This window comes from Moschus berezovskii, chromosome 16 (genome assembly GCF_049115385.1).
Source record: "Moschus berezovskii isolate FMDL1 chromosome 16, NW_MosBer_1.0, whole genome shotgun sequence".
NCBI classification, from domain to species: Eukaryota; Metazoa; Chordata; class Mammalia; order Artiodactyla; family Moschidae; genus Moschus; species Moschus berezovskii.
In genome coordinates, this window is record NC_142475.1 from 84567165 (window position 1) to 84577437 (window position 10273).

General features: G+C 42.0%; 1 pseudogene; it reads left to right on the top strand.

The window, feature by feature from the left end:
• The first annotated feature begins 6644 nt into the window (after positions 1-6644).
• Positions 6645-8553, top strand: LOC129560459 (olfactory receptor 5AK3-like; annotated as a pseudogene).
• The last annotated feature ends 1720 nt before the right edge of the window (positions 8554-10273 follow it).

Below are 10273 nucleotides of genomic sequence, written 5' to 3' on the forward strand. Positions count from 1 at the left end.
GACTTACAACTGTTAGCACTTGTCCAAGAGAGACCCTTCCTTTCTAACATTGTATAGAGTAGTAATGGTCTAATGTTTCATGAATACATGTTTCATACATCATCAGCTACACTTTAAGTTTTGGGAGCCCAGACTAGACTTAAGGAACAGAAAATATAGATACCAGTCTTGACTGAATCAATATTTTGTACATGCATTTTTGTCTTTATTTGTAATCTCATACATATACAGATGGCCTAGTACAGAATTACTAGATACCTTAATTGAATCAGATACTGTCTCTAACAAGAGATTTTGAAAGTAACTATATGATTCAAAAGGAAAAAAGAAAACACTACCTCTTTCACAAGGAAAAGTATGGAGAGATGTAAGCTTATTCACAGCCTACAATAGCAGCCCCAGAATCTGAGAGAGCCAAGTGGGAGGGTAGCTAGAGCCCAAGACAGGATGAAGGCTAATCAAATATCCAGGAAACAGAAGCCCAAAGCTCAACCATGAAGAGGATACCCTACTAAAAAGAGAAATCACTCAAGAAATAAATAAATAAAATCAAGAAACTATTGATACACACAAGTTGGATAAATTTCCATGGAATTTTTCTGAGTGAGAAAAGTCAAGCCCCAAAGTTATACATTTTATAGTTTTCATTATATTTGAAAGTTTCCCTAGTAGCTCAACTGGTAAAGAATCCACCTACAATGCAGGGGACCCCGGTTTGATTCCTGGGTCAGGAAGATCCCCTGGAGAGGGGAACAGCTACTCCAGCAGAATTGCCTGGAGAATTCCATGGACAGAGAAGCCTGGCTGGCTACAGTCCATTGGGCCACAAAGAGTCAGACATGACTGAGTGACTTTCACTTTCACTTCACTTCATTATATTTGAAATGGCAAAACCTTAGAAATGGTAGAAAACCAGACTAATGACTAACAGAGTTAGAGATCAAGTGAGGTATGACTAGGGGAGGAGAAAGTGACAGTTAATAAAGAAGAATACAAGAAACCTTGTGGTAGAGCCTCGTTGAAAGTTTTCAGTATCTTGACTGTAGTGGTGAACAAAGAAAGCTATCAGTTCAGTTCAGTTCAGTCGCTCAGTCGTGTCCGACTCTTTGCGACCCCATGAATCACAGCACGCCAGGCCTCCCTGTCCATCACCAACTCCCGGAGTACACTCAAACTCATGTCCACAGAGTCTGTGATGCCATCCAGCCATCTCATTCTCTGTCGTCCCCTTCTCCTCCCACCCCCAATCCTTCCTAGCATCAGACTCTTTTCCAGTGAGTCAACTCTTTGCATGAGGTGGCCAAAGTATTGCAGTTTCAGCTTTAGCATCAGTCCTTCCAATGAACACCCAGGATTGATCTCCTCTAGAACGGACTGATTGGATCTTCTTGCAGTACAAGGGACTCTCAAGAGTCTTCTCCAACACCACAGTTGAAAAGCATCAATTCTTTGGTGATCAGCTTTCTTCACAGTCCAATTCTCACATCCATACATGACCACGGGAAAAACCATAACCTTGACTAGACGGACTTTGGTTGGCAAAGTAATGTCTCTGCTTTTTAATATGCTGTCTAGGTTGGTCATAACTTTCCTTCCAAGGAGTAAGCATCTTTTAATTTCCTGGCTGCAATCAGCATCTGAAGTGATGTTGGAGCCCAAAAAAATTAAGTCTGACACTGTTTCAACTGTTTCCCCATCTATTTCCCATGAAGTGATGGGACCAGATGCCATGATCTTAGTTTTCTGAATGTTGAGCTTCAAGGCAAACTTTTCACTCTCCTCTTTCACTTTCATCAAGAGGCTTTTGAGTTCCTAGAGAGGTGATAAAATGTTAACAGAACTTACTATAAACACTCATATTGGAGAAATCTGAGTAAATCAGTGGACTGCATCAAGGTCAATATTCTGCTTGTAATATTAATAATATATTTTTGTAAAATGCTACCATTAAGGGTGTATTAGTTTTCTGTTGCTGTTGTAACAAATTACCACAAATTTAATGACTCAAAAAAAAAAAAAAAAAAAAACCCCACAGATATGTTAGACTTCTGAAAGTTAGCAAGTAAAAATGTGTCTCTAGACAAAGCTGTCATCAAGACTGTGTTCATTTAGGGGAATCTAGAAAAATCTACTTCCTTGATTATTACAATATCTAGAAACCACTTGTATTCCTTGACTCTAACCTATTTTCTTCATCTTCAATACCAACTGCACACAGTATCTTCAGATCTCTGATTGTCAATGTTCTGTCTCCCTCTTACAATTTTAAAGACTCTTGGGAAATCCAAAATAATATCTCCAACTGTAGGTCAGCCTGTCTGCTATCTTATTTCCTGTTTGCCATGTATCCTAACAGATTTACAGTTTCCAGAATTAGGATATGAAGACCTTTGGGAAATGTTACTTCCCTGTGGCTCAGATGGTAAAGCATCTGCCTGCAATGCAAGAGACCCAGGTTAAATCCCTGGGTCGGGAAGGTCCCCTGGAGAAGGAAATAGCAACCCACTCCAGCACTCTTGCCTGAAAACTCAATGGGCTGTCGCCTGAGGAGCCTGGTAGGCGACAGTCTATGGAGTCACAAAGAGTCGGACACAACTGAGCGACTTCACTCTCTCTGCCTATCACAGGAGGAATCTAGGAAAACTGAAAAAAGGATCTCACTGTATTTCAAGTAAATCTGTAATCATTTCAATGAGTCATTAAAACTACACTTCAGTTCAGTTCAGTCACTCAGTTGTGTCCGACACAGCACGACAGGCCTCCCTGTCCATCACCAACTCCCGGAGTTCACTCAAATTCATGTCCATCGAGTCGGTGATGCCATCCAGCTGTCTCATTCTCTGTCGTCCCCTTCTCTTCCTGACCCCAATCCTTCCCAGCATCCGAGCCTTTCCAGTGAGTCAACTTATCGCATGAGGTGGCCAAAGTTTCAGCTTCAGCATCAGTCTTTCCAGTTAACACCCAGGATTGATCTCCTTTAGAATGGACTGGTTGATCTCCTTGCAGTATAAGGGACTCTCAAGAGTCTTCTCCAACACCACAGTTCAAAAGCATCAATTCTTTGGCGATCACCTTTCTTCACAGTCCAACTCTCACACCCATATATGACCGCGGGAAAAACAATAGCCTTGACTAGAAAGACTTTTCTTGGCAAAGTAATGTCTCTACTTTTTAATATGCTACCTAGGTTGGTCATAGCTTTCCTTCCAAGGAGTAGGCGTCTTTTGATTTCATGGCTGCAATCAGCATCCGCGCTGAATTTGGAGCCCCCCAAAATAAAGTCTGACACTGTTTGCACTGTTTCCCCATCTATTTCCCATGAAGTAATGGGACCAGATGCCATGATCTTTGTTTTCTGAATGTTGAACTTCAAACCAACCTTATCAGTCTCGTCTTTCACTTTCATCGAGAGGCTTTTGAGTTCCTCTTCACTTTCTGCCATAAGGATGGTGTCATCTACATATCTGAAGTTATTGATATTTCTCCCAGCAATCTTGACTCCAGCTTGTGCTTCGTCCAGCCCAGCGTTCCTCATGATGTCCTCAGTATATAAGTTAAATAAGCAGGGTGACAATATACAACCTTCATGTACTCCTTTTCCTATTTGGAGCCAGTCTGTTGTTCCATGTACAGTTCTAACTGTTGCTTCATGACCTGCATACAGGTTTCTCAAGAGGCAGGTCAGATGGTCTGGTATTCCCATCTCTTTCAGAATTTTCCACAGTTCATTGTGATCCACACAGTCAAAGGCTTTGGCATAGTCAATGAAGCAGAAATAGATGTTTTTCTGGAACTCTCTTGCTTTCTCCATGATCCAGCGGATGATGGCAATTTGATCTCTGGTTCCTCTGCCTTTTCTAAAACCTGCTTGAACATCTGGGAGTTCACGGTTCACATATTGCTGAAGCCTGGCTTGGAGAATTTTGAGCATGAGTTTAGTAACGTGTGAGATGAGTGCAATTGTGTGGTAGTTTGAGCATTCTTTGACATTGCCTTTCTTTGGGATTGGAATGGAGACTGACCTTTTCCAGTCCTATGGCCACTGCTGAGTTTTCCAAATTTTCTGGCATATTGAGTGCGGCACTTTCAAAGCATCATCTTTCAGGATTTGAAATAGCTCAATTGGAATTCCATCACCTCCACTAGATTTGTTCGTAGTGATGCTCTCTAAGGCCCACTTGACTTCACATTCCAAGATGTCTGGCTCCAGGTGAGTGATCATGCCATCGTGATTATCTTGGTCTGAAGATCTTTTTTGTACAGTTCTTCTGTGTATTCCTGCCACCTCTTCTTAATATCTTCTGCTTCTGTTAGGTCCATACCATTTCTGTCCTTTATCGAGCCCATCTTTGCATGAAATATTCCCTTGATATATCTAATTTTCTTGAAGAGATCTCTTGTTTTTCCTATTCTGTTGTTCTCCTCTATTTCTTTGCATTGATCGCTGAGAAAGGCTTTCTTATCTCTCCTAGCTATTCTTTGGAACTCTGCATTCAGATGCTTATATCTTTCCTTTTCTCTTTTGCTTTTTGCTTCTCTTCTTTTCACAGCTATTTGTAAGGCCCCCTAAGACAGCCATTTTGCTTTTTTGCATTTCTTTTCCATGGGGATGGTCTTGGTCCCTGTCTCCTGTACAATGTCACGAACCTCCATCCATAGTTCATCAGCCACTCTATCTAATAAATCCTTTCTGTTCAGTTCAGTTCAGTCTCTCACTCGTGTCTGACTCTCCACGACCACGTGAGTCACAGCACCCCAGGCCTCCCTGTCCATCACCAACTCCCGGAGTTCACTCAAACTCATGTCCACAGAGTCGGTGATGCCATCCAGCCATCTCATCCTCTGTCATCCCCTTCTCCTCCAGCTCCCAACTTTTCCCAGCATCAGAGTCTTTTCCAGTGAATCAACTCGTCACATGAGGTGGCCAAAGTATTGGAGTTTCAGCTTTAGCATCAATCCTTACAATGAACAGCAAGGATTGATCTCCTTTAGAATGGACTAGTTGGATCTCCTTGCAGTACAAGGGACTCTCAAGAGTCTTCTCCAGCACCACAGTTCAAAAGCATCAATTCTTCGGTGATCAGCTTTCTTCACAGTCCAACTCTCACATCCATACATGACAACTGGAAAAACCATAGCCTTGACTAGACGAACCTTTGTTGGCAAAGTAATGTCTCTGCTTTTTAATATACTATCAAGGTTGGTCATAACACCAACCATATAAACTGTGATTAAACGAATCGCCAGTCCAGGTTCGATGCATGATACACGATGCTCGGGTCTGGTGTACTGGGATGAACCAGAGGGATGGGATGGAGAAGGAGGTGGGAGGAGGGTTCAAGATGGGGAACACATGTACACCTGGGGCAGATTCATGTCAGTGTATGGCAAAATCAATACAATAGTGTAAAGTAATTAACCTCCAATTAAAATTAATAAAGTAAAAAGAAAAAAAGACTTCCATAAGGAACCCTATAATTTCATTGAGACCATCACATCAGGGAAGAGCTGCTAAAGAAAGGAAAATGATGAAACTGGAGCCTTATACAGAGTGAAGTAAGCCAGAAAGAAAAACACCAATACAGTATACTAACGCATATATATGGAATTTAGAAAGATGCAAACGATAACCGTGTATACGAGACAGCAAAAGAGACACAGATGTATAGAACAGTCTTTGGGACTCTGTGGGAGAGGGTGAGGGTGGGATGATTTGGGAGAATGGCATTGAAACACGTATGTTGTCATATGTGAAACGAATCACCAGTTCAGGGTTGATGCGTGTTATAGGATGCTCGGGGCTGGCGTGCAGGGATGACCCAGAGGGAGGATAAAGGGAGGAGGGAGGTGGGAGGGGGGTTCAGGAGGGGGAACTTATGTAAACCCGGGTCAAATTCATGTCAATGTATGGCAAAACCAACCAATATAATATTGTAAAATAATTTGCCTCCAATAAAAAATAAATTAATTACTTAAAAAAAAATGAAAAAGATACGAAGATGAGTGTAAACAAGATCATGTAGAATTCTATGGATACATGGAGATTCCAAATACAACGATTAGTAATTAAACCAATTAAAATTTCTAATTAAAGTATGCAAGCATGTTTGCATGCTCAGTTGCTTCAGTCGCGTCTGACTCTGGACTGTAGCCCACCAGGCTCTTCTGTCCATGGGATTCTCCAGACAATACTGGAGTGGGTTTCTATGCCCTCCTCCAGGGAGTTGAACCCATGTCTCCTGTGTCTGCTGCATTGCAGGCAGATTATTTACCCACTGAGAAAGTTTTAAGTCCATTTAAAGTATAGGGAGCATAAAAAAAAAGAATAACTAGAGTATTTCTTTATATACATCTCATTTGCCCCTGGATTGATATATTTATGAAATATCCATCACTCTGCACTCTGAGAGCATAGGTGTTCTTTGGGCCACAGCAACATTCCCTAACTAAAACATCTCAGTCAAATATCAAGGTTCAATCTTTAAACATCTAAGTCAATTATGTCATGGAAATTATTCTCTGACCCTACTATGAAGTTAAATATCGCACTACTTCCATTTCCAGAATTTTTTTAAGAAGCACAGTAGTCTTAGCTTCCTCTACTCTTTCTTTACAACTTTTCCGGCTGACAACTGTTACAAGCCATGGAGCAGAACAATGGCACTGAAGTAACTGAGTTCCTTCTCTTGGGCTTCGCTGGTCAGCACATGTCTTGGAGTCCTCTTCACAGGATCGCAAGTGACCTAAGTGGCCACCCTTGTGGGTAACGTTGGCCTGATCCTCCTCGTCAAGACTGACTCTTCCCTTCACACCACCATGTACTTTTTCCTCCAAAACTTGGCTTTTGTTGCTCTCTGTTATGCCATCTCTATCACTTCCAAGATGTTGAAGAATTTGATGAGCACCAAAAGATCTATCTCATTCATAGGATGGATAGTTCAGTTGCTAGTCTACGGTGCCTTTGTAACAAGTGATTACTATATCCTGGTGTCTATGGCAGTGGACTGTTATGTGGCTAACTGTAATACACTTTGCTGTAGAACTGTCATGTCACAAAGAGTCTGCTTTCAACTCTTAACTGGTTCATACTTTATTGGTTTCCTGAATGCTTCTGTCAATGTAGGTTTTACTTTCTCACTGAAGTTTTGCAAATCCAATAAAATTAACCACTTTTTCTGTGATGAACCCCCAATTCTGGCCCTCTCATGCTCCAATATTTACTTCGACATCATGGTACTAGCAGGCTTTGTGGGTTTTAACTTGACATTCACTATCTTGGCCTCTTGAGAAACCTGTAAGCAGGTCAGGAAGCAACAGTTAGAACTGAACATGGAACAACAGACTGTTTCCAAATAGGAAAAGGAGTATGTCAAAGCTGTATATTATCACCCTGCTTATTTAACTTATATGCAGAGTACATCATGAGAAACGCTGGACTGGAGGAAGCACAAGCTGGAATCAAGATTGCCTAGAGAAATAACAATAACCTCAGATATGCAGACGACACCACGCTTATGGCAGAAAATGAAGAAGAACTAAAGAGCCTCTTGATGAAGGTTAAAGAGGAGAGTGAAAAATTTGGCTTAAAGCTCAACATTCAGAAAACAACATCATGACATCCAGCCCCATCACTTTATGGCAAATAGATGGGGAAACAGTGGGAACAGTAGCTGACTTTATTTTTTGGGGCTCCAAAATCACTGTAGATTGTGATTGCAGTGAAATTAAAAGATGCTTACTCTTTGGAAGGAAAGTTATGACCAACCTAGACAGCATATTAAAAAGCAGAGACATTACTTTGTCAACAAAGGTCCATCTAGTCAAGGCTATTGTTATTCCAGTGGTCATGTATGGCTGTGAGAGTTGGACTGTGAAGAAAGCTGATCGCTGAAGAACTGATGCTTTTGAACTGTGGTGCTCTTGAGAGTCCCATGGACTACAAGGTGGTACAACCAGTCCACTCTGAAAGAGATCAGTCCTGGGTGTTCATTAGAAGGACTCATGTTGAAGATGAAACTCTAATATTTTGCCACCTGATATGAAGAGCTGACTCATCTGAAAAGAGCCTGATGCTGGGAAAGATTGAGGGCAGAAGGAGAAGGAGATGACAGAGGATGAGATGGCTGGATGGCATCACCGACTCAATGGACATGGGTTTGGGTGAACTTCGGGATTTGGTGATGGACAGGGAGGCCTGGCGTGCTGCGGTTCATGGGGTCATAAAGAGTCAGACATGACTGAGCGACTGAACTTATATTGGTCATCATCTTTTCCTATATGTTTATCTTGTCTGGCATCCTGAAGATCTTTTCTGCTGCAGGAAGGAAAAAAGGCTTCTCTACCTGTGCCTCCCACGTGTCAGCTGTCACCATGTTCTATGGAACACTCTCTTATATGTTTATGCACAGTGGCACCACAGAGTCTCAAGAGCAAGAAAAAATGGCTTCCATTTTTTATGGTGTTATAATCCCCATGTTAAACCTTGTCATCCACAGCCTGAGAAACCAAGATGTAAGAGAAGCCCTAAAAGGGGTTAGAAAGAAGTGTTTCTAGACTGAACATCAATTACTAACTCAGTATGATTCAACAAGTAAGGAGCAATTCTCCCTTATTTCTCAACAGCAGAAGGTGTGGCAAATATTTGTGAGTTCCAAGTGAAGTGAAAGTCACTCAGTTGTGATGACTCTCTTGCGACCCCAAGGACTATACAGTCCATGGAATTCTCCAGGCCAGAATACTGGAGTGGGTAGCCGTTCTTATCTCTAGGGGATCTTCCCAACCCAGGGATCGAACCCAGGTCTCCCACAGTGCAGGTGGATTCTTTACTACCTGAGCTACCAGGGAAGCCCAAGAATACTAGAGTGGGTAGCCTATCCCTTCTCCAGCGGATCTTCCCAACCTAGGAATCGAACTGGAGTCTTCTGCATTGCAGACGGATTCTTTACCAGCTGAGCTACTAGGGAAACTTACTTAATTATAGCAATAGATGTGAAATTTTACGAAAACATCTTAAGTGATTAAATAAATTTCTAATTCATGTGTTTCTTAAAAAGAAAGTATCTGAAAAGGTCTTTGATATTCCTTTTGAACCTTTTGAGGAGACCTTTTTTCAAATCAGTTCAGTTCAGTTCAGTCGCTCAGTCGTGTCCGACTCTCCGCGACCCCATGAATCACAGCACGCCAGGCCTCCCTGTCCATCACCAACTCCCGGAGTACACTCAAACTCATGTCCACAGAGTCGGTGATGCCATCCAGCCATTTCATTCTCCGTCGTCCCCTTCTCCTGCCACCCGCAACCTTTCCCAGCATCAGAGTCTTTTCCAGTGAGTCAACTCGTCCCATGAGGTGGCCAAAGTATTGCAGTTTCAGCTTTTCCATCAGTCCTTCCAATGAACACCCAGGATTGATCTCCTTTAGAATGGACTGGTTGGATCTCCTTGCAGTCCAAGGGACTCTCAAGAGTCTTCTCCAACACCACAGTTCAAAAGCATCGATTCTTCAGCAATCAGCTTTCTTCATAGTCCAACTCTCACATCCATACATGACCACGGGAAAAACCATTGCCTTGACTAGACGGACCTTGGTTGGCAAAGTAATGTCTCTGCTTTTTAATATACTATCAAGGTTGGTCATAACTTTCCTTCCAAGGAGCAAGCGTCTTTTAATTTCATGGCTGCAATCAGCATCTGCAGTGATTTTGGAGCCCAAAAATATAAAGTCTGACACTGTTTCCACTGTTTTTCCATTTATTTCCCATGAAGTGATGGGACCAGATGCCATGATCTTTGTTTTCTGAATGTTGAGCTTCAAGCCAACCTTTTCACTCTCCTCTTTCACTTTCATCAAGAGGCTTTTGAGTTCCTCTTCACTTTCTGCTATAAGGGTAGTGTCATCTGCATATCTGAGGTTATTGATATTTCTCCCAGCAATCTTGATTCCAGCTTCTGCTTCTTCCAGCCCAGCGTTCCTCATAATGTACTCTGCATAGAAGTTAAATAAGCAAGGTGACAATATACAACCTTGACGTACACCTTTTCCTATTTGGAACCAGTCTGTTTTTCAATGTCCAGTTCTAACTGTTGCTTCATGACCTGCATACAGGTTTCTCAAGAGGCAGGTCAGGTGGTCTGGTATTCCCATCTCTTTCAGAATGTTCCACAGTTTATTGTGATCCACACAGTCAAAGGCTTTGGCATAGTCAATGAAGCAGAAATAGATGTTTTTCTGAAACTCTCTTGCTTTCTCCGTGATCCAGCGGATGTTGGCAATTTGA